Below are 24,465 nucleotides of genomic sequence, written 5' to 3'. Positions count from 1 at the left end.
GCAAGGGCTCAGGTGCTCATGGGAGGCCTATGAGGCTATTCTCCAGCCTCCTTGTTCCTCTTCTTAAGGGGGCTTACCACAGGACTAGCAATGTGGTAGAGGAGAAAGGTCTGGGGCGGTCCTAGCCAGCTGCCCAGCAATATGAAAGGTCAGGAGGTCTAAACCACATGATCAGCATTATACTAAAGGAGAAAAGGTCACCCTGGGAGCAAGGTTGCCTGGGGCTGTTCTAGGCACCTGGGGCTTTCTACCCTGGTGACATTCCATAACTGACTTATCTTTCCTATGGGCTCAGGCCTGTCTAACTGACTACTGCAAACCAATTAACAATGGGTCTCACCTGAATCACCACCATGCTTCTAAAGTTGACATCAACCTACAACTCTTGCATATTCAGAGGTCATCTCTCTGGGTTTCTCACAAAGCCTAGAACACCCTATTTTGAGAGACGGTGGTTGACTAGTACAGTTTCCTCTTATTTAAGTAAGCAAAACTCAACTCTGTGTTCTTGTTTCAAATATTCAGTAAAAGTTGCACCATTTGATAAAATTCAAGTAATGAAATTCACTTGTAAATTTCAACTTATTTATGGAAATGTGTCAGGGGAGCATATGACAGAGTGAAAGAATGAACAATTCTCAATTTAAAGATTTGGATTTTTAAAAATCTGTGCCTAAATATTTATATCTATAAAGAAATGCCCTTAACATCATATTTACTTCTCTTTCCTCATCTTTGAAATAAAAATCAGAGTCCCAATCTCACCATCGTGTTGGGAAGGTCAAATGCAATAACGTTTAGAAAAGACTGTACATTATATTAAACCTTGATATTATTGCTATATTGCAACTTTTGTTGTTATCAATACCAAAGCAGATATGAACAGTTAGATAGACATGAGTACATCAAGGACAACAGGTCAGGTACAGAAGGTCACCACAACGGAAAGCCCCAGGTTCCTAGCAATGGGCACAACTGAGACAACAAGGACCTCGCCCCCAGGGTGACGTTTCCTCTCCTAGCATAATGCTGGTCATGCACTTTAGACCCCTGACCTTTCATATCACTGGTCATGAGGTTCAGACCCTCCTCGACCTTACTCCCCTAGCATGTCACTAGTCAATGGGGTTAGACTCCCTTAGAAGGGGAATGAGCAAGAGGGCAGGACAACAGCCCTTAAGCATGAAGCCCCCAGGACAATGAGGATCTGACCCACATCAAATACATCTAAGACTTCAGTTGTATTTCAGCTCCAGGCCCAGACAAGCAGCAAAAACAGATAAAAATGCCATGGCTGGCCCTGGCCGGTTGGCTCAGTGGTAGAGCATTGGCCTGGCGTGCAGGAGTCCTGGGTTCGATTCCCGGCCAGGGCACACAGGAGAGGCGCCCATCTGATTCCCCCCCTCCTTTCTCTCTGTCTCTCTCTTCCCCTCCCGCAGCCAAAGCTCCAATGGAGCTGAGGATGGCTCTAGGGCCTCTGCCTCAGGCGCTAGAATGGCTCTGGTTGCAACAGAGCAACGCCCCAGATGGGCAGAGCATCGCCCCCTGGTGGGCATGCCAGGTGGATCCCGGTTGGGCACATGCGGGAGTCTATCTGACTGCCTCCCTGTTTCCAACTTCAGAAAAATACAAAAAAAAAAATGCCATGGCTGACCTCAAAACCCCAAGATCGCTGGTTTGAGCATGGGGTCGCCACCTTGAGCATGGGACCATGGTCAGTGGCTTGAGCAAGGGGTCAGTAGCTTAACAGGAGCCCTCTGGTCAAGGCATATATTAGAAGTAATCAATGGACAACTAAAGTGCCACAACTAGGAGTGTTTGTCTGTCTGTCTCTCTCTCACTTGCACAGAAAAAAGATTAAATAAAGATTATGTAAATCTGATGTGAAATGTAAGCACTAATGACAATACAAAAAAAGGTATTTATCATACAAAAAAAGAATTCAGGCCATTCCAAATGGTTTAATAGAGAATTAGAAATGATGGGATACCAGTATATAACTGTATATGAATATTACAAAGCCATTCAAAATGCTGTTTTTGAAGAATACTTGACAATATCTGAAAATAAATTCTTTATACTATAACATCAAAAGAGCAGGATGGTGTAATTTCTGTAAACTATAATAATATTATGGAAAACACTAGCGAAACATACTTTAAAAAATTAGTGAAATGGGTATGCTGATGAGGTTACAAATTCTTTTCTTGTTTTCCTTTGTCCAATCTGTATTTTCCATACTCTTTATTCAGCTATTTACTCACTAATTTATAATTGGATAATATAGTCTATATTATAATAAAAATAACTGTAAAGGTAAAAAAGAAACAATAAAATAAAGTTATACAAAGTTTTCTGCAGTATTCCTTCAGAAAAAGAAAAAAGTAAGTCAATGCAAATGAGTTTGTTAGGAAACTGGTGCCTTCAATAAAACCATTCTTATCTTGAGCAATCAACGTCCAGAAAGTCTGATTACCAGCTGCCAGGCACAGCCCTGAAACACCTCTGGAAAATCTAAACAAGAGGCTCCACCTTGGAAACCTCAGGTCAGCTTTCTGCCAGGAGAAAGGCAGGAATTGAAATGGCTGATTACAATGCATACCATGTGTAATCAGCAAGAAGCTGGATTTCAAAGATAACACGCATCAATGTGCACTCAGACAGTTCGGTCAGCCTTGTAAGGGTTTTAGTTTAAAAAATTAAAAAGAGAGTCATGTGGAAACCACGAGCAGAATAAATCTGAATCATTTCCCACAGAATGTGTACTGCATTAGGAACAAAACCATAAAAACACTGTAACTAAATTCCCGTTGGGGAGAGAAGGAGAACAGGAGAACTGGGAAGCAGAGACCTGTGTTCACAAACCAGACGCGGTCAGGTAGCCTTAAATATGAAAATGTGAACAAATGCATGGAGACATAATCAAAAAACTCATCTTTGCCAAAATAAATACAGATGTAAAATTCTAAAGATCTTATTGTTGGAAGCAAAGTGAGTTATGATTTGAGGCTTACAAATAAGAAAATTATGTTTTAATGTCATTGGCTCTCTAAGCACTAGAGTTTGCAAATTGTAGACAATATCATAGCAATGGACTAATTCATTAAAGTATTAGATCGTTTTCTTTTTTTTTCCTTAAGCGAGAAGTGGGGAGGTAGAGAGACAGGCTCCCGCATGTGCCCCAGCTTGGATCCACCTGGCAAGCCCTCTATGGGGTAATGCTCTGCCCATCTGGAGCCATTGCTCTGTTGCTCGGCAACTAAGCTATTTTAGCACCTGAGGCAAGGTCATGGCACCATCCTCAGTGCCCGAGGCCAACTTGCTCCAACCAAACAAGGAGTGGAAAACAAAGAGAGAGAGAAGGGACAGGGGGAGGTGTGGAGAAGCAGATGGTTGCTTCTCCTGTGTGCCCTGACTGGGAACCAAACCCAGGATGTCCATATGCTGAGCCAAGGCTGTACCACTAAGCCAACCTGCCAGTGCCAGATTGTTATTTCAAATATTGATATTTTTCATCTAGCACTACATTCTACAGATATGTATTTTCCATTTACAAGTCACTGTACACATTGGATATAGTACATTCTAGTAAGAAGTAAGTTGCACAGGTTCTGTCAAGTTAAATTCTTTAACATTCTACAAGACATGTTCTGCCTTCACAAAATTAAGTGCTTCTTAATTAAGTCATTCCATAATTTTAGCATTTCACTCACGATCTAAGTTGCTTTTATCGTCTAGTAACAATGCTTCTCATTAAAGGTCTATAAAATGTACTAATGAAAATAATTTGTATTATAAAGATGACTCAGTTTTATTGTAAAATTAATTATACAAAACAAGGGCTTTTATTTATCCATAAGAAACACTAAACAATTTTATCTTTTAAACATCCAATTATTCTAGTCAATATGTGCTTGATGTAGATAACAGAAAACTGCATCATCTTGATACAAGTAGAAAAGACTGCTCAAAATACATGATGCTTACCTAGGGCTGAAAAAAGAAAAACAAACACAAAAAAGGAGACTTCAAATATAGTAGCAACTAGTTCAACTTTCTGGCTATTAACCAAACAATGCTATATGTATGTATGCAAACCAATACCACATATTCAAGTCAATAAATAAATAAAGGTGATGTTATGGATACTGAAAAGTATTAAACTGACAATAGGAAACACTGAAAACATAGTTATAAACATTTATTGAGTTACTACTTTGTGCCAGGCTGTATTCTAGTCTTTGAGGATACAGTGGTCAATAACTGAGCCCAGAGATCAATAAATGAGCCCAGAAATCTGTTGTTAGGGAGCTAATAGAGAAACAAAATTACAAATAAATAATTTCAAAATCCTCAATTTAGCATTTGCTCATTTATCCCTATCATCTAGTTCTTTCTGGTTCATTGTATAAAAAATTTCCTTCCACAAATGCATTATCTTTGGGAGACTTTGGGGAGGGGTGCTGTGGGGTATTAAATAGGTATGGGGACTCTAGTGTTAATACTAAACATTCTTTTTTTTTTTAGGTGAGAGGAGGGGAGATAGTAAGGCAGACTTCTGCATGCACCCCAGGGATCCATCCAGCAACCCCATCTGTGGCCGATGCTGGAGTACTGAGCTATTTTTAGTACCTGAGGCAGATGCTCCAAGCGAGCTATCCTCAGTGTCCAGGGCCACACTCAAACCAGTCAAGCCACTGGCTATGAGAGGGAATGAGGGAGAGAAAGAAAAGAGGGAGGAGGATGAGAGGGAAGGGGGAGAAGCAGATGGTCATTTCTCCTGTGTGCCTTAACTGGGAACTGAACCCAGGATGTCCATATACTGGACTGACACTTTATCCACTGAGCCACCAACCTGGGACAATACCAAACATTCTCATAGTGCTTGAGAACAAATGCACAGAAGCCTGTGGGTAAAAGTCAATTAAACGGAAATTCTCCACTAATCCTAACTTTACAAGTGTCAAAGAAATTACAAGTTTTTTTAAACCAAGCATCAAATGTCTTCTGTGTGCAGCTCACCAGAGTGAAGTGTTCTGTCTTAAAATTTTCAATTCCAAAATACAACTGATTTCCAAAATTCTCTTTTCCAGCTACTCATTGAATTTGTACCCCATTAAAATTTATTTTAAAAAACATCTCTGACCATTTAAACCCTCAGGACAACATTTCAGTGCATGTCCTCAACAACCAGGAGAATAGGAGCCAGCTTGACCTAACAAATACAAGTCAGTCAGTCAGTGTGGGAGCTTTTTGATAGGAAAACATTTGCACTGTCTGACAATTCGCTCTACATGCCCATTGTGGGAAGGACTATTGGAGTTGCCATTTGAGAGGGAAGTACTTTGGCTCAGTGACATTTAACTCTGCTTCCTTAATTGTCACCTGCTGTTTTTGCGTTTTGCTTTTGAGCTAACCAAATTGACTTCTTTTCCATCCTACTGCTAGAATAAGTGCAGTAAGCTTCCTAAGTAAATGCAGTATTGCTTTACTAACACAAAACATTCTACTTCTACCTGCTCATTCTCTACAAGGTTAGCAATGATAGCTGATAAACAATGATGTCAGAATGGAGATGTTCATTTCATTTGACACCAGTTTCGTTGGTTAATTATGGTGCTTGCTGGTGCTTCGGGCTTTGGAAATATCCCTGATGGGGAAAGGTCTGCTCCAGAGCAACTCTCTCAACGAAAAGAGCTTAAGGCAGAAATTGTATCTAAGAGCAATCATTTTTATAACAACAATTATCAAAATGTACTCACTCCATATCAAAGAGCTTAGCCTGCTGAATCAAACATAATTTGAGCAAATCATGGCTCTGCCCTTTATAGGTAAGAGATTGTGGTAAAATTAATTTCCCTACATCCCAGTTGTTATCTGTAAAATGAGTCATTTTAACATCACACAAATAGCTAGTGATGCTGCTTGAGAGGGAAGATAAATACAAAACAAAATGCTCAATACATATCATCTATAATTTGTCATGACTGTTTGAAATTGGCACCTAATAATGATTTGTGAGTTTGCCAACATTTACACATTCATCAAATATCTGAGGGTTAAGAGAGGTGTAAGAGATGACCCCACCTCACTACGGAAAGCATCAGTCGGCAATTAGAATGGCTCCATCTCCTAACTACTAGGGCAGAACCTGGTAGGCTGTGAGACCAGCCTGAAGGAAAACAGCCCGGAGGTAAGTCTCTTAGACATTCATAAATAAACATTTCTAAACAGAACATTTATTATGGGAGAGCGATGTCAGCATCCTGTCAGAGATGATGGATGGGGCAGCACCAGGTACCATTTGCAACATCAGAAGGAGGGGAGAAGTGCGTAACCAAACACCACTACAAACACACGTCACAAACTGCAAGATAACTGGTGGCGAAAGGCTTCTCTCGAAGGAATCCCCAGTTTTGCAATATTCTAGATAAAAACTGGACACACTGGCCAAACAGCATCTTGGTTTTGAAGTGCAATTTCTAAGCCCCAGTAGAAGCACACTGATGAAACACAAAACAAGAGGCAAGCTTTACTGCACTCTTCAACCAGACAGAGACACATGCTGCTTCTGACGGTACTACTGTATTAACATTTAATCTGAATATGAGTTTGGGGTTTCTAGCTTCCACCAACGTCATGGGGGGTTCTCAATTATACACACAAATGGGTGATAAATAACTTTTAACATGAGAGATACAAATTAGAACTTTGCAAAAGTGAAAATAATCGAATGATGGAGAAAGGTACAAGTCAAAAGGGAATGAGCATCATTAATCATATAAGAAGCAAATATTAAGACACTGGTTAGAGTAACTTTCAATACAAAACATAATCAATGATGTTGAAAGGCACAGAACATAACTCAAGTGGTTAATTTGCAGAGAAACTTCACATACCACATAAGAAAAGAGGGTACTTTCAGTAAGAGAATTTGATACATTTGTGTGTGTTGTAAAATACTTCATGAATGGAGGCATAAGGTGGAGAAAAAAAACATGTTTAAGTCAGACAGAAAAAGACAAATACCGTATGATTTCACTTATATGTGAAATATAAACAACAAAATAAAATAAAAAGAGACTCCTAGTTACAGAGCACAAACTGATGGTTGACGGAGGTGATGCGGGTTGGGGTAGGGTTAGAAGGTGAAGGGACTGAGAAGCACAGATTGGGAGTTACAGAACAGTCATGGGGTGTACAGTGTAGCCCAGGGAATGCGGTCAGTAACACTGTAATAACTGTGTATGGGCCCAGGTGGGGGCCGGAAATAGAAGGGGAGGCTACTATGGAAAGTGCATGACTGTCCAAGCACTATGCTGCACATCTGAAACTAATACAGAATAATACAGAATGTCAACTGCAATTTTAAAAATTTAATAATAAAAAATAAAAGGACATGGACAGTCTCCTCTGAAGCCCCAAAGTGCCTGCCCTCGTACTTAGCTCAGAATATGGTGTAGACCTCATTTTACGGCTTTGTTTCTCACTCTCTCCTGTATGTGGGGTTCACATACATATGCATATAGTAATATTGGGTCATTTCCTCTTATCACTATCTCATGTCTATCTGACTATTATACCAGCCCAAAGAACCTTGATGATACAGGATCCTCCCCTTCAGTATGCTGGTCAAAACTGTTCTCCAAAAGAAAAACAAAAAACAAAGAAACAAGCAGAACAACAACAAAATCAAGTTACCAAAGAGTTTGACAACATGTTGACATAGTTCCTGAATATTTAAAGATCTGCTCCCATAAATCTGTATGATCTCGCTCCAGCACACCACGGCACCTATTAAGAACGCTGCTCCCTTGATTTTCCGTCCTTTTCCATTTCTTCATTCCCCTTCACAATGAAACATCTCCAATGTTTCAGCTGTACCTCCTCTCCTACCCCCTGCTCTTTTTATTCAACTCCTTCCCTTAGTGTCAGTGTGTGCCAGGCACTGTTCCAGACACTGGGAGTAACAGCACTGGACAAAGCAATGTCCCGGCCTTCACACAGTTTAGATTTTGGTTGAAACATAGACAATAAATAAAAACCAATCTCCTGGTTCTCAGATTCCATATGCTATAGAGAACAATAAAACAAGTAGGGAACCGGTGCGGTCAATCTTGGAAAGAGGATGAGTTCAGAAGGCTTCTCTGGGTAATACTGGACCGGAGAACTGGCTTCCGCCTCTCTACTCCGTTAACAGCTACAGTATTGCCAAGCCTAATGAATGTTTCTCCTACTATTTCCATCTTCCTCTGTAGCACCCAGTAGCGCTTTTTCATTCTTAAACAGCTTTATTTTTCTTACATTTTTGGACACTATAGTTTTCAGGTTTTATACCTATCTCGCCACATTCTCAGGCTCCCTTTTTGTCTCAGACTATTTAAAGGATATGCAGTTTTGGAAAGCCCTGGCCGGATAGCTCAATTGGTGGCATCGTCCTGGAGCACAGGGACATTATGAAAAGACTTAGGTTGGATCTGGGTTTTCTCTAGCTACACTTATTCTTCCCTAGTGATGTCATCCACTGTTCCCTCACTCTTCCTCTCCTTCTCTTCAATATTGCCTATATTCTAATGATTCCCAAATACCTGTCTCCAGCTGAGACCTCTCCCCTCAGGAGATATCTCAAATTTGTTCTGTAAAAAAAAGAGGCTCAGTTCCCTTCAAAACCATTAGTCTCCCCATTAGTCACCATCTTCGAACGTAGTAACAACTTTCTTGCATTGTGTCAGGCTGGAAACTTAGGAACTGACCTTGATTTCCCTTTTTTCTGCATCCCCTCTTTTTTTCTTTTTTGGACTCTAATGATTGGATTTGTTTTTTGTATTCTAAATTTTAAATTACTTATAAAAGATGGAGCGCTTCACAAATCTGTGTGTCATCCTTGAACAGGGGTCATGCTAAATCTTCTGTGTATCCTTCGGATCGGAGTTTATGTGCTGCCGAAGCGAGCACTGCATCCCTCCTTTGATCCATTAACAAGCCCTGTCTTTTCTGCCTCTAAAGAAATACATGCATCCACTTATCTTCACATTCACCATTACTACTTTTCCCAAAACATGATCCTTGTGTTCTGGGACCATTCCATTCACTTTCAATCCATTCTGTATGCAACAGTTTGTGTTAAATTGTAATGCTCTCCTACTTAAAACCCCTCAAAAGTTTCTCATTTATTAGAGTAATTCCAAACTTCTTCCATTCCCTAAGATACTACATGACCCAATCCTGCACACTGAGCTATGGCACGCTAACTGCCTATCTCTTTATGGCCCACTACCTTTCAGATAATATTGGCCTTATTTGTTTGTTTGTTCATTTGTTTTTTGACAAAGACAGAGAGAGAGTCAGAGAGAGGGACAGAGAGGGACAGACAGGAAAGGAGAGAGATGAGAAGCATCAATTCTTCATTGCAGCTCCTTAGTTGTTCTCTGATTGCTTTCTCATATAGGCCTTGACTGGGGGCTGCAGCAGAGCAAGTGACCCCCTGCTCAAGCAAGCGGCATTAGCTAAAGCCAGCAACTTGGGCTTCAAGCCAGCAACCCCTTGTTCAAACTGGTGAGCCTCCTCTCAAGCCTGATGAGCTCATGTCAAGTCAATAACCTCAGGGTTTGCCTGACCTGTGGTGGCGCAGTGGATCAAGTGTCGACCTGGAAATGCTGAGGTTGCCGGTTCGAAACCCTGGGCTTGCCTGGTCAAGGCACATATGGGAGTTGATGCTTCCTGCTCCTCCCCCCTTCTCTCTCTCTCTCTCTTCTCTAAAATGAAGAAATAAATAAAAAACAATTTTAAAAAATCTTCAAAAAAAATAATAACCTCAGGGTTTCAAACCTGGGTCCTCTGCATCCGAATCCAACATTCTATCCACTGCGCCACCGCCTGGTCAGGCTGTTTGTTTGCTTTTTAATCTGAAATAACACAGACCCTTTTGCACCTCTTGGTTTTTACACTTGCTATTCTCTTTACCTGCGGCATTTTCCCCATCTTTTTTCCACTTTTGATTCATGCTTCTCCACTAGGTTTTAGCCGATACGGCATCTCTTCAGACGTGCCTTTCTTAATCACCCTATGTTAAGAAGCCAACTCCCTTTTCCATTATTTCACATCGACTTATTTCCTTTATATAATTTGTCACAAATTAATTAGTATTATACTTATTTATTCCTTTCCTATTGTCTCCCTGCAATACTATAAGCTACACAGGGAAGGAACCTCCTCTAAATTGTTTTACTACTCTGTATTTGTTAAATGAGTAAATAAATGAATGAACGAATAATTAAGGCTGCAGGGAATAAAGCTGCACTTCAGTGACCTGAACACAGAAAAAGACTCATGATGAAAACTGACCAATGAATGAAGGGGAAGAGAGCACGATAACAAAGAGGAACGAGCGGTGTGTATCTCCCTCCAAAATTACGTGAAAGAGCTTTGGCTTAATATTCCATTACCTGTCAACGAGCATCAATTACATCCAAGGAATTCTATTATGTTTTACCATTTACCCTTCAACACTCTCTTATGAGCTAAGAATATTGTACAAGGTCATATAAATAGTAAATGATAGATTACACCAGAAAATAAGAGAGTCCTGAGTTGCCATCCCTTTTGTGATATTGAGCAAGTTCAAATAGACTGAGCCATGACTTCCTATGGTATCGCAGGAGTTTTTCTTTGATCACACTCTCAAAAATAAGGCTTGATTTGTATAACAACTCTAGCTTTAGCAAGTGATCAGATTTTTTTTTCAGTAGTAGAGAAAGAAGCATTTATTTCTAAATGAAAGAGCATTAGCGGGTTAATAAAGAAACCTACAAGAGATCATGACAAAGTTAGTACATTTTTAATTCAGATGGAAAATACTTCAGCTCATACTCCATGCACAGGAAAACTAATGTTTTATTCATTGTTTCTAAGTTTTGGCATAGACTCTACAAAACAGCACAGTGTTCTGCTAGAATAGCTGTTCCAAAAATGACTGATATCGACAGAAAAATCTGTTCAAGTCCTCTTTGAAACTTCTTAAGACTTGGATGAAGGAGATTCCTCAGAAATTTTTGTACTAAGTGTCTGAATACATGGAAGGCTGGAAGAGCTGAGCAAGCGAAAGGCTTGCCATCTCATTAACACTATGACTAGTGGTTTTAGGAACCTCCTGCATAATTACAATTCTAAGAGCAGTTCTTTAAAATGAGATATGAAAATGAGCATGGGTTTCTGTTAAAAAGCAAAGGAACTGATCAGGAGGTGGTGCAGTGGATAGAGCCTAGGACTGGGATGAGGAAGACCCTAGTTCAAAACTCTGAGGTGGCGGGCTTGAGCGCAGGGTCACTGGCTTGAGCATGGGATCATAGACATGACCCCATGGTAGCTAGCTTGAGCCTAAAGGTCACTGGCTTGAAGCCCAAGGACACTGGCTTGAGCAATGGGTCACTCCTCTGCTCTAGTCCCCCCCCATCAAGGCACATATGAGAAAGCAGTCAAGGAACAACTAAAGGAGCCACAATGAAGAACTGATGCTTCTTATCTCTCTCCATTCCTGTCTGTCTGTCCCTATCTGTCCCTCTCTCTGACTCTCTGTCTCTGTCACAAAAAAAGAAAAAAAATTAGGCAGGATAAACACATATATAAACAATTAATAAGGTCCCTTATATAACTGCTGTGTGTGAATGTGAATGTCTTATTTGAGAAGCAATCCGTTTTGACCAGAGATCAGTAACATCAAAGAGGAAGAGAGAGGGAAAGGCTTTACTTCTTCACTTCTTACTTCTATTTTCTCCATTAGATGTTTGTTTTTCCCATTTGTAATTTTAAAATTCTTTCTGTTTTTCCCAATGACTGAACATCAATCAAAATAAATATACTATTATAATAGCTAAGTTTCTTTTTTTTGTGTGTGTATGTGTATTTTTCTGAAGCTGGAAACGAGGAGGCAGTCAGACAGACTCCCACATGCGCCCGATCGGGATCCACCCTGCATGCCCACCAGGGGGCGATGCTCTGCCCATCTGGGGCATTGCTCTGTTGCAACCAGGGCCATTCTAGCACCTGAGGCAGCGGCCATGGAGCCATCCTCAGCACTTGGGCCATCTTTGCTCCAATGGAGCCTTGGCTGCGGGAGGGGAAGAGAGAGACAGAGAGGAAGGAGAGGGGGAGGGGTGGAGAAGCAGATGGGCGCCTCTCCTGTGTGCCCTGGCCGCGAATCGAACCCGGGACTCCTGCACGCCAGGCTGACGCGCTACCACTGAGCCAACCGGCCAGGACTAGCTAAGCTTCTTGATACAGCTTCGGGTTCTTCTTTATTCTGAAATTTCTGTGTCTCTCAAATATCTTTCCTTCAGGTGAAATTCTACAAACATGGGTCTGGCTGTCCTGAAGATGTAAGTTCAGTTTAATGAGCTCAATTATCATATCCTGCAAAGCCTGTCTCATTACTCAACTTTAGAGCCTATTCAGGCTCTGGTCTTAGATTGACCAAATGGGCCCCTCTTCAACTCTTACCATGAAGGGGAGCTTGTCCTTTGAATAGGAAGCCTGCCCTCAGAGGAAACAGGTCAGACTAATGTTCTCGGCTCCAAGAATTAAAATCTTTTGGTTCTCCCTGATTTTCTTCTTAGGAGTTCGGATTTAATATTTCACCAGTAAACATTTTTATTACAAAAGAAATCCATGCTTATGGTAGTGGAAAATTAAAATAGTACAGAAGTATATAAAGTAAATAATGAAAATAACCCACATCTTACAACACTCCAGTCCTGTTATCTAGAGATAAAACAAACTTCTTAGAAGCTCTGTTATCTAGCTGTCTATTCATCCATTCATTCATCCCTCTATCAATCTGTCCATTTAGCCATTCAGTTATCTACTCATCTGTCTGTCTATATAATGAGATCGAACTACATACACAATACCTGTATACTCACATCCTATATGCTTTCACAGGAAGTACCCAAGTAGTATATATTCAGAGCCCTATTCTAGAACTCATTAGCTCTATATAATTTTGAACAAGGAACTTAATTTCTTCATGTCTTCATGCCTTCAATTATAAAACATGGTCAAGTCTTTTGAAAGAATTATGATAAGGTAAGTACTTAGAAAAATGACCATCAAACTCTAAGTTTTCAGCAAAATTCAGCTTAAAATATATATGTATGTACATACATACATAAAATTTGGACTTTAAAATTATTTCAATAATGTAGACTTTAATGCATCCATTTCTTTACTTTGCAACCAGTTACTGGGTACCTATCATAAGTCAAGGATTATGCTAGGCACTACTGTTATAATAGTGAGCACCAGTTAAAACACAAACCTGGAGTCTGATTGTATGGAGCCTACAGTCCAATGGTAATGATATACCTGCCTAGCATTCTAGAGTATGGACTAATACTGGAAGTAATGTAAACAATGCTGCAAAGATCATCCTTATATATTTGTCTTAGATATGCATGAGTATTCCTGTAGCTCTAATTTCTAAATGTGAAATCTCAGGGTCAAAGACACATACTATTCCATGGTTTGAACGATAACGACAAATTTCCTATTTAAAACTTTCCAAGCGGTTCTTCCACCCAAGGAAACACAGGGTCTCTTTCCATGACCACTCATCATCACAGGATATGGCACTCTGCAATTCTGTAATTATCAGTGAGGTCATTCGTTTTCTACTGTCAGTATGATTGCCAGTTCTATGTTCTGTTACTTTTTAAGAGTCTTTCGTCAGAGAAAATATATATTTTACTTCTTTGTGTTGTTAAATCTGTCAATTTTATTTTACAGCTTCTGAGTTTTATGGCAACTGAATATTAATGAAATGTTCCTCTATATTTTAATATACATATTTTAAGGTTTTATTCATTCATATTAAATCATTATCTGAAAATTCTTTTAGTATTTGTTGTGGAATGAGGTTATCATTACATTTTTCTTTCCAAACAATGTCAAAGATTTTAATTTAATTTACTGGCTAATTGATCTGTTCTTTACAGATATGAAATGCCACCCTTAAATATTAAATTTACCTAAATAAAAGAAGCTTTTCTCAAAATATCTATTCTATATCATAAAATGATTTCTCTCTAGCACATCACGCTGGGTCAGGATAATTTTGAAAGGAAGTCATCATTTCAAAGTAATTTCTTAACTATCATCATGCATTTACATTTATACTTAGTTTAGAATTCTGGTGACAGCTGCATCTCTTCTCCCTTTTGTGTGATGTCTTTTGTGTGTGTTCACCCCATCCATCTCCGCCCCTCGCTACTTGTCCCCTGGGTTACTGACCCTTTTGCACTGCACTCCCTAGGACCACTTGTTGGCTGGATTCCAGTTGCATTATGCCAGTGGAAAGGAACAGCTGGTGATGCAAAGACAGGGAAAGGGATGGCTGGGGAAATTTTTCCTCCACAATTTCTCTGTTTCAGAGCTCCCTCTTACAGTAGCTGGTTTCTTCCAAAAACTACATTTCCCAATGTGTGGTTCTTCCTCCAGGGCTACAGCTCTCACTGGACTCCATTAAGCTCCATTCGTCCTATTTGTTCCCTTACTGCTTAAGCCTCAGAGGTAGTAAGGCTTCCTACTGTTGCTCCTGTCTCGGTGACTCACTGTCACCTCTTTGTTAATATGTTATACCTCTGTAAGGAATCACTATAGAAAATTCTCTTCATCTATCTATGGTGAATTCTATTTCTTGCTGGGATTCTGTTATACCTTCTAAAATGATAGATAGATACATACATAAATACATAGATAGATATATAGATATACATCCATAAGTGTGGTACTATATCTTGATTACAATTATCTTGAATGTACAGATTAACTTAGAGAAAACTAGCATTTTTATCATATATGTCCTTCCTTTCCTCATGTCTTTATTTTTATACCTATAATTCATTTAAACTTTCTCCAAACAATTTTTACACTTTTCTCTATAATTGCTTCTGGGAAATCTACAAATTCGTAGATATTCTGAATAAGATTTTTCACAACTTCTTTACATTTGCTATTAATGTCCTTTTAAGTAAAGAGAAAATCATTTATTTCAAATGATGATAGTTTAGTCCTTCTTTACCAACAAATATACCTCGTATTTCCTTTTTACTGTCATATAGCATGCTCTAACTTCTCCCAAACAATATTTAACAATAACACCAATGAGGAATACCCTTGAATTGCTTCTTATTTTAATAAGAATTTTCCTAGCAAGTCAAGATAAGGAAGTTTCCTTCTATCCCTGAATTAACAAGTATTTTTTCTTAGAACTTAGCTATAAATTTTCACAAATGCCTCTGGTTATATTATTTCTGGTTTTACTCGTAGGACTGACCAGATATGGTTTCCAGACCTTCTTCAAGAAAAGGAAGAACAAAGATTAAATGTTATTTGTTTACTATTCACACTCTGTTTTTAACCTCATAATTAATGTTATTCTTCTACATAAATTTATCAATTAAAAGCTTTGAATTTCATTTCTTTAATATCCTTGCCTTAATTCTTTAAAATTCATGGCAAATCTGAATAAAATTTCGCTCTTAGCAAGAATTTCTCTAGCTAAATATAGTTTTATTCTAATTTAGACTAAAATGTAAATGGTTAATAACTTTCCACATTTAAACTGTTTCATTTAAACAGAATTAATCTCTAATCAATGCCTCTTTAGATGGGGAAGGAGGTTATAACCCTGGTAGAATAATAATTGGATTCATTTACCTACAAAACTAGTCAATTAGAGAAGGTAGAAGAAAAGCTAATTTATAATCCCTAAATATAACTGGACATAGCAGGAAATAGTGATTCCCCATGATTCCTCTGCCGTGACTGCCATAGCAATGACCCTGAAATTATTTCCACAGTTGGCATTCCCATATTCCTATGAATTAAAAATAATTAAATTAGAGTCGGTTGGGCATGTTTGAGTAAAGAAAATACCTTAAAATAGAAAATGTCATATAAGAGTCATATAAGACACTTCTAGAAGCTTATATGAACCAAATGCAAATTAGCCCTAAGCTCTGAGATTCTTTTTCAATTTCTCATTATAAATTTGTTATTCTCTCGGTGTGAGTGCTGTGTGAGGAAAAATGAAGTAGATGAAATTTTCAGCAAAAAGTAAAGAAATTGCCCTGGCCGGTTGGCTCAGCAGTAGAGCATCAGCCCGGTGTGTGGAAGTCCCAGGTTCGATTCTTGGCCACAGCACACAAGAGAAATGACCATCTGCTTCTCCACCCTTCCCCCTCTTCTTTCTCTCTTTCTCTTCCACTCCCACAGCCAAGGCTCCACTGGAGCTAAGTTGGTCCAGGTGCTGAAAATGGCTCCATGGCCTCCGTCTCAGGCACTAGAATGGGTCCAGACACAACAAAACAAAGCCTCAGATGGGCAGAGCATTGTCTTCTAGTGGGCATGCTGGGTGGATCCTGGTTGGGTGCATGCAGAAATCTGTCTGCCTCCCCGCTTCTTACTTCAGAAAAATACAAAAAAATTAAAATTAAATAAAAAGTACATGAATTGCCAAGGATTGAGAGTTAAATAACTATAATTCTAGATCTTTGTACTCAATAAATTAAAAGAAAAAAGAAACCCAAGTGTTGGAAAGTCTAAATTAATTATGGAAATGTATTTGCCTCCAAATATTAAAGTAGAGTAATGGAAACTAAATTTTATTTTGGCAGAAATTAACCTTTTGGGTTATGCTTTTGTAATATGCTTTGAGCATATTACATATGAGCTTACTACATTTGTGCTTTTATTTAAGCTATTTTCACTACCAGGATGCCCTAGTCCTATTTCTTTTCATTTATTTAACTGAATAAATGTTACCAATCCATCAATTGTAAGATGCTGTGCAACTATTTCCATGAAAACCACAAGAGCTGGCTTAACCAGGCATTGGCGCAGTGGATAGAGCGTCGGACTGCGACACAGTGGACCCGGGTTCGAAAGCCCGAGGTCACCAGCTTGAGCACGGGCTCATCTGGTTTGAGCAAGGCTCACCAGCTTGGACCCAAGGTCGCTGGCTTGAGCAAGGGGTTACTCGGTCTGCTGTAGCCCCCCAGTCAAGGCACATGTAAAAAAGTAATCAAGAAACAACTAAGGGGCCACAATGAAGAACTGATGTTTCTCATCTCTCTCCCTTCCTGTCTGTCTTTCCCTATCTGTCCCTCTCTCTGTCTCTATCTCTTTCTCTCTCTCTCTCTCTCTCTCTCACACACACACACACACACACACAGAAAACATACAAGAGCTCAATACATAATGACACCATCGAACCTCTGAACTTATAGCCAAGTGGAGTCTATCTTATACTACCTTGAAATTCAAGTTTACATACACACTTACACACATGTCCACATGCAAAGTGAGGACATAAAAAATTAATTTTTAGGGACCTGAGATTCTTCTTAAAACAATTTTAAAAAATAGTATCTTAGCTACATTGTGATTATCAAATTGATGTTTTCCTTAAAGAGAATTCATCAATAACGAATTGGAACCTACTGAATGCCAGTCTCTGGCACTGGTTGCAAAGATAAATAATGGACAAGACAACCATTAACCTTACAGTGTAGAGTGTACATGAAATAAATTATTGCTAAAATGGGAAAACCTACAGTGTAAGTTTCTGTAAGTTTTGTACATTTAAATATTAGCTCTAACATCCAAAATATACAAAGAACTCACAAAACTCAGCAACAAACAAGCAAACAATCCAATAAAAAAATGGGAAGAGGACATGAACAGACACTTCTCCTCCCAGGAAGAAATACAAACGGCCAACAGATATATGAAAAAATGCTCATCTTCACTAGCTATTAGAGAAATGCAAATCAAAACTACAACGAGATACCACCTCACACCTGTTAGCTTAGCTATTATCAACAAGACGGGTCATAACAAGTGCTGGAGAGGCTGTGGAGAAAAAGGAACCCTCATACACTGTTGGTGGGGATGTAAATTAGTGCAACCATTATGGAAGAAAGTACGGTGTTTCCTCAAAAAACTGAAAATAGAACTACCTTATGACCCAGCAATCCCTCTACTGGGTATATACCCCCAAAACTCAGAAACAATGGTACGTAAAGACACATGCAGCCTGACCAGGCAGTGGCGCAGTGGATAGAGCGTTGGACTAGGATGCAGAAGGACCCAGGTTCGAGACCCGAGATCGCCAGCTTGAGTGTTGACTCACCTGGCTTCAGCAAGGCTCACCAGCTTGGACCCAAGGTCGCTGGCTCAAGCAAGGAGTTACTTGGTCTGCTGAAGGCCCGCGGTCAAGGTACATATGAGATAGCAATCAATGAACAACTAAGGTGTCGCAATGAAAAACTGATGATTGATGCTTCTCATCTCTCTCTGTTTCTGTCTGTCTATCCCTATCTATCCCTCTCTGACTCTCTCTGTCCCTGTAAAAATAAATTAATTAATAATAATTTTAAAAAGATACATGCAGCCCCATGTTCATCACAGCATTGTTCATGGTAGCCAAGACATGGAAACAACCAAAATGCCCTTCAACAGATGATTGGATAAAGAAGATGTGGTACATATATACTATGGAATACTACTCAGCCATAAGAAATGCTGACATAGTATCATTTACAACAACATGTATGGACCTTGATTAACATTATACTGAGTGAAATAAGTAAATGAGAAAAAGCAGAGAACTGTATGATTCCATACATAGGTGGGACACAAAAATGAGACTCGTGGACATAGATAAAAGTGTAGTGGTACCAGGGAGAGGGGAACAGAGGAGAGGGAGGGTGCTAGGGGGAAGAGGAGAGGGTTAAAGAGAAACAAAATATAGGGTGACAGAGGATGATCTGACTTTGGGTGATGGGTATACAGCGTAACTGACTGTCCAAATGATGTGGAGATTTTTTCTCTAAATCTATGTACTCTGATTGACTAATGTCACCCTGTTAAATTTAATTGTCTAAATTAATTAATTAATTAATTTTAAAAAATAAATAAATATTAGCCCTGAACAATTAGCTCAGTGGATAGAGTGTCAGCCCAGCATACAGATGTCCCGGGTTTGATCCCTGATCAGAGCACACATGAGATGCTCCCATCTCTCCCCCACCCCTCCCCCTCTCCTCCTTCCCTCTCTCTTCCCCTCCTGCAGCCAGTGGCTCAGTTGGTTGGTCCGAGGTCAGCCCCAGGAACTGAGGATAGCTCAGTGGATTCAAGCATCAGCCCAAGACAGGGGTTGCTAGGTGGATTCCAGCTGGGACGCATGCAGGAGTCTGTCTCCCTATATCACTCTTCTCAGTTAAAAAATAAAAATAAAAAATAAATATTAAAGGCCAGTAAATTATACATATTAAGTAAATAAAATATCAATATATGATGATTTATAAGTAAAGTATTGAAACAAGACGATAAAGTCATTAGCATTACTTTGACATTTTATATCTGAATAAGCAACTCAATAGTCATCATACCTATTATATGAGTCATATCAAACCATACAGAACAGTGTTTGTCTACCAAGTTCCTTTATTATTACTACTTTTTCTATTTTCTTTCTTTTGGGTAGAAGGGGAAAAATATCAATTTTTAGAAGACAATGCATTTTCAGTGTCTACTACCAAGCCAGATGCAATTCTCACTCATTAAATACTTGTAGGGAAAAAATGTTAATGGTCTCAGAGACATCCAACTCTTTTGTCACATAATGTGAGTCACTTTCATTCGCTTTTCCGGTAATTTTTTCCTAGCTCACATCTAAATCAGCAATTTCTTCTCTGTGGAAATGTTCCATTTGCATAGTGAATCCTCGTATGGATTTTCTGTGCCTTTCTACAAATGATTTGAGTCCTAAATTCACTGTGTCAAAACATGATGTTGAACAGGCAAACAGAGAGAACAATTTTTACAATTGTCAACACTCGTGTATATAAATTATAGAAAATTTTCTTAAAACTGGTTATACTTATCTGTATCGAATTTATTTTATAGATGTAAATTAAAAGAATTAGCATATATTACTATATTTGGAGTCAAAAGAATTAGATTCAACACTTGACAAGTCATACTTAATGCATGTTTTAAATGATGCAATATTTTAGTTCTTGAAGAAGTTCCTTAAAAATAAAATATTTATCAAATTAAAAACTATAAATAAACCATAAAGCCTAAACGGGTGGTGGCACAGTAGACAGAGCATTGACCTAAGATGCTGAGGACCCCAGTTTGAAATCCCGAGGTCACTGGCTTAAGCACGGGCTCATCCTGCTTGAGTGTGGACTCACCAGCTTGAACACGGGGGCGCCACCTTGAGTGTGGAATCACAGAATGACCCCAGGGTTGCTGGCTTGAGCAATGGGTCACTGGCTTAGCTAGATCCCCCCAGTCAAGACATGTAATGAGAAAGCAATCAATGAACTGAAGTGCCGCAACTATGAGAGTCCATGCTTCTCATCTCTCCCTCCATTCCTGTCTATCCCTGTCTGTCCCTCCGTCTCTCAACCTCTTTCTCTCTCAATCAGATGAATAAATAAATAAATATACAATTAAGAACTGTGATTTTAATAGAAAAATATTTTTCCTGCAGAAACTAAATGAGGTTAATACAGTGGGCAAAGTGAACATAATTTACAAGGCCAGGAGAGCTAAAATACTTCAAGTACATTTCTGTTAGGTTCCTGTCCCTTTCCTAAAGTTTATTTATGAAGAAATACGCACGCCTAGAGTAGTCCACCAAAGTATGCTTTTTGTGTGTATGTGTCAGAGACAGAAAGAGAGAGAGAAGGACAGATAGGGACAGAAAGACAGGAAAGGAGAGAGATGAGAAGCATCAAGTCTTCATTGCAGCTCCTTAGTTGTTCATTAATTGCTTTCTAATATGTGCCTTGACTGGGAGGCTACAACAGAGCGTGTGACAAGTGCTCAAGCTAGTGACCTTTGGGCTCAACCAGCGATCATGGGGTCATGTCTATGATTCCACACTCAAGCTAGTGACCCTGCATTCAAGCTGGTGATCCCACGCTCAAGCCGGATGAGCCAGCGCTGAGCCAGTGACGTTGGGGTTTTTAACCTGGGTCCTCTGTGTCCCAGTCTGACGCTTTATCCACGGCATCACCATCTGGTCAGGCAAAACTATGCTTTTTTTATACAACCATTTCACACAAAATGGTTATTGACCATTTGTATTTTACCTGGGTCTATACATAGGGGAGTGGTTATCATAATTCATGTACAATTTAGTTAGTAGGAAAACATGTTAAACTGAATTTTATTCTAAAACAATATATCAAAACAATGTGAAATATATTGTCTCATAAAATGTACAAACTCTGATAAAGTTATTTAGGTAAACTATGTAGCCCACATAGCCCAAGACATTTAAAATGTCATCTCTAGACAGTCATTAAATAAGGCTTAAGACACAATGGGTTTCCATAGCACAAATTAATAATTTTAGGTCATATAATCAGCGTATTCTAGATCTTTATAATGGTGAATTAAAAATAGTAACCTCTTCTTATAGTTTACATCAATAATCATTCAAGTATTTTTCTAATCATAAAAGCATAAGTTTTACAATATAATTTCAATGAAAATGCATTTTGTCTTATGTTGATTTCTAGCATGATCGTTACCATCTTCAAGTAGTTTGAAAAAACTATCAAAATCAGAACCCTGTTCTTAGGATTAGAAAACTCCAGTAAACATCAAATTAACTTCACTGTAGTCCATAGATAATGCAACAGGAAATACAATGCTTTAGATCAGTGATGACGAACCTTTTTATAAAAAATGCCCACTTTTGCAGTGCTGGTCAACCAGGTTGCTCCCTCCCACTAGTGGGTGTTCCAGCTTTCATGGTGGCCTAATCACGGTGCCGTTTGGTTGGTCCGCTACTGCCCACCATGAAAGCTGGAACGCCCACTAGTGGGCTGGAGGGACCAGGTTGACTAGCACTGCAAAAGTGGGCAGTTTTTTATAAAAAGGTTAGCCATCACGGCTTTAGACAGAGATGTGTTTAATCAACAGTTGTTGTTTGGTTGCATTTATGTAACAATAAATCAAATAAAGAATAAAATCTTAATACTTAGTTTATACTCTCAACTATTTTCTTAGTTCTTCAATGGTAGTTAACAGGAGGGTTTTCTCTGTTCCTGATGCAGTCCCTAATATGCATCCTTGTTCTGGGAAATCCAATCTACTAGATTGGACAGTATGGCCTGAAATGGGATTCCCTCTGCTGAGTGCTCTATCTATCTATCTATCTATCTATCTATCTATCATCTATCTATATAACAGCTATCAATAAATCATTTTCATTTAAGATCTCATTATATCTATAATATTTCAGACTCAGGATATATCTATGTAAGTATCTGTATGTTTATATGTGTACTATGATTCCAAAATATATTATGACACATTCAATGGCAAAGTTTACCACTAGAATGTTTGCAATTCCTATAAGATATGTTATATCTTACTCTTAATTAATGTTTCTAAGATATCATGTATTTTTGTCCCATATATAAGCTACACACCTGAAACAGCTAAAGATTCTATGCAATCTGACATTTACATGAAATGAATGACACTGCTAGAAACTATCTATGACATTGTGGGGTTACCAAGCCAACCAATGAACAAAAGTCATTTACTTTTTTGATCAGATCATTAGTTTGGTAGATATCACATTCACAGATGTAGGTTCTGAATGCCTCCCATTAACAAGTTCACATACTATGTTTACGTAAATTCACAAAGTAAAGCATTGAATCTGTACTAGAATATAGCACTTTTAAAACACACAGATGATACAAACACAAAGAGTGATGAAAACAGACCTGTGTCCATGTTATGTGATACCTAGTTGAGGGTCACATAACTCACCTGGACTCCCCCTAGCATATATATCCGGCCAATGACTTGGACTTTAAGGCATAAAAGTACAGCTATTATAATAAACGATGTTACTATGCTGGAAGAAAAAAAAGCACTCACTGTTTATAATAAAATCTTGCTATGAATATCTTAACTGAAATAATATTAAAACCAATAAGAAAATGTAATAGAAATTAACTTAAAGTTTGGAATTCATATTAGAAAAAAACAGTTATAGGGACTGCATGGATTCAGAAAATATATGAACAGGAATCAGATATTCTGAATTCTGCTCCTATCTCTAAATCTTACTAGAAGCAGGTGGTATAACAATCATGATGGTAAAGAGTACCAAAAACATAAAAGTTTTAGATGTCCATCTTAAGAGGGCGAAGACATAATGACCTCTTCATATAATAGAAGACAATCATGATATCTCTAAATATAAGTAAAAGCAGTGTGTGAATGCTGCATACACTTTTGCAATATGAGATAGAATTTTTGGGAATATTGCTTTTCATAATTAGGCTTGACTAGTATAAAACAGGATCTGATTTAGGAACACTTCCGCTTGGCAGAGGGATTCAATTAGAGAATGCCTTGCTACCTCTTATCTGCACTAGAGAAGGTGTCCTGCACTGCTTGATATGTTGCTCTGCACTATGCATTATCTTATTTCCAAATACATCATTTCACTTACCCCTCTTTAAAAAATCTGTGAAGTAGGTGGAAGAAGAGCTACATAGAGATGAATGTAGTGAGACAGATAATAAAAATGGTTTTCACTAGGTGAAAAAGGTGATTGAATTGAGAAGTACAGATTGGCGGTTACAGAATAGTCATGGTGAGGTAAAGTACAGCACAGGGAATATAGTCAATAATACTGTAATAATGTGCACAGTGTCAGGTGGATACAGAATATAACAGGGAGAACACACTGTAAAGTGATTATTTGACCACTACGCTGTACACCTGAAACTAATATATATTGTGTATATCAAGTATAATTGAAAAAAAATAAAAGTTAAAGCCCTGGACAGGTGGCTCACCAGTACAGTGCTGACCCAGTGTGTGAATATCCTGGGTTTGATTCCTGGTCAGGGCACACAGGAGAATCGACCATCTGCTTCTCCACCCCCCTTCACCTTCTGCAGCCATAGCTCAATGGTTCCTGTGAGTTGGCCCCTAGTGCTGAGGATGGTTTCATGGCCTCTGCCTCAGGCACTAAAAATAGTTTGGTTGCCAAGCAATGGAGCAGTGGCCCCCAGATGGACAGAGCATTGTCCTTAGGGGACTTTTCTGGTGGATCCTGGTCGGGGTGCATGCGGGTATCTGTCTCTTTGCCTCTCCTTCTCTCACTTAATAAAAAAAAGATTAAACTTAAAAATGGCTTTCCAAGAACACTGAGCTTATGCATAGCAGAGCAGAACTACTTTCAACTCTAAATTCTGATTAATGTTCAAGCAATTAACAAGACCACTTAGCAAATTCATTTACTAGAGTCCCGTTTACACCTCTATAATCACCTCAATTAATTTTTGCTTTTTATGGCAGGCCTCTGCCTATATTGATGTTATTGGTTTCTGTCAGTGAGTAATACAAGAATTGACT

The 24,465-nt window shown here is 38.8% G+C and overlaps 1 protein-coding gene and 1 non-coding gene across 5 annotated transcripts in view; both read right to left on the bottom strand.

Moving 5' to 3' along the window:
* Window positions 1-24,465, bottom strand: part of DMD (dystrophin) — a 2,360,554-nt gene that overhangs the window by 1,767,747 nt on the left and 568,342 nt on the right. The window lies entirely within an intron of this gene.
* Window positions 8,848-8,955, bottom strand: LOC136317976 (U6 spliceosomal RNA). The gene has a single exon (XR_010727962.1). It is a non-coding gene; the product is annotated as a U6 spliceosomal RNA (small nuclear RNA).

Source organism: Saccopteryx bilineata, chromosome X (genome assembly GCF_036850765.1).
Source record: "Saccopteryx bilineata isolate mSacBil1 chromosome X, mSacBil1_pri_phased_curated, whole genome shotgun sequence".
Taxonomy (NCBI): Eukaryota; Metazoa; Chordata; class Mammalia; order Chiroptera; family Emballonuridae; genus Saccopteryx; species Saccopteryx bilineata.
Note: the sequence above shows the minus strand (reverse complement) of the source record. Positions and strands in the feature narration are given on the sequence as shown.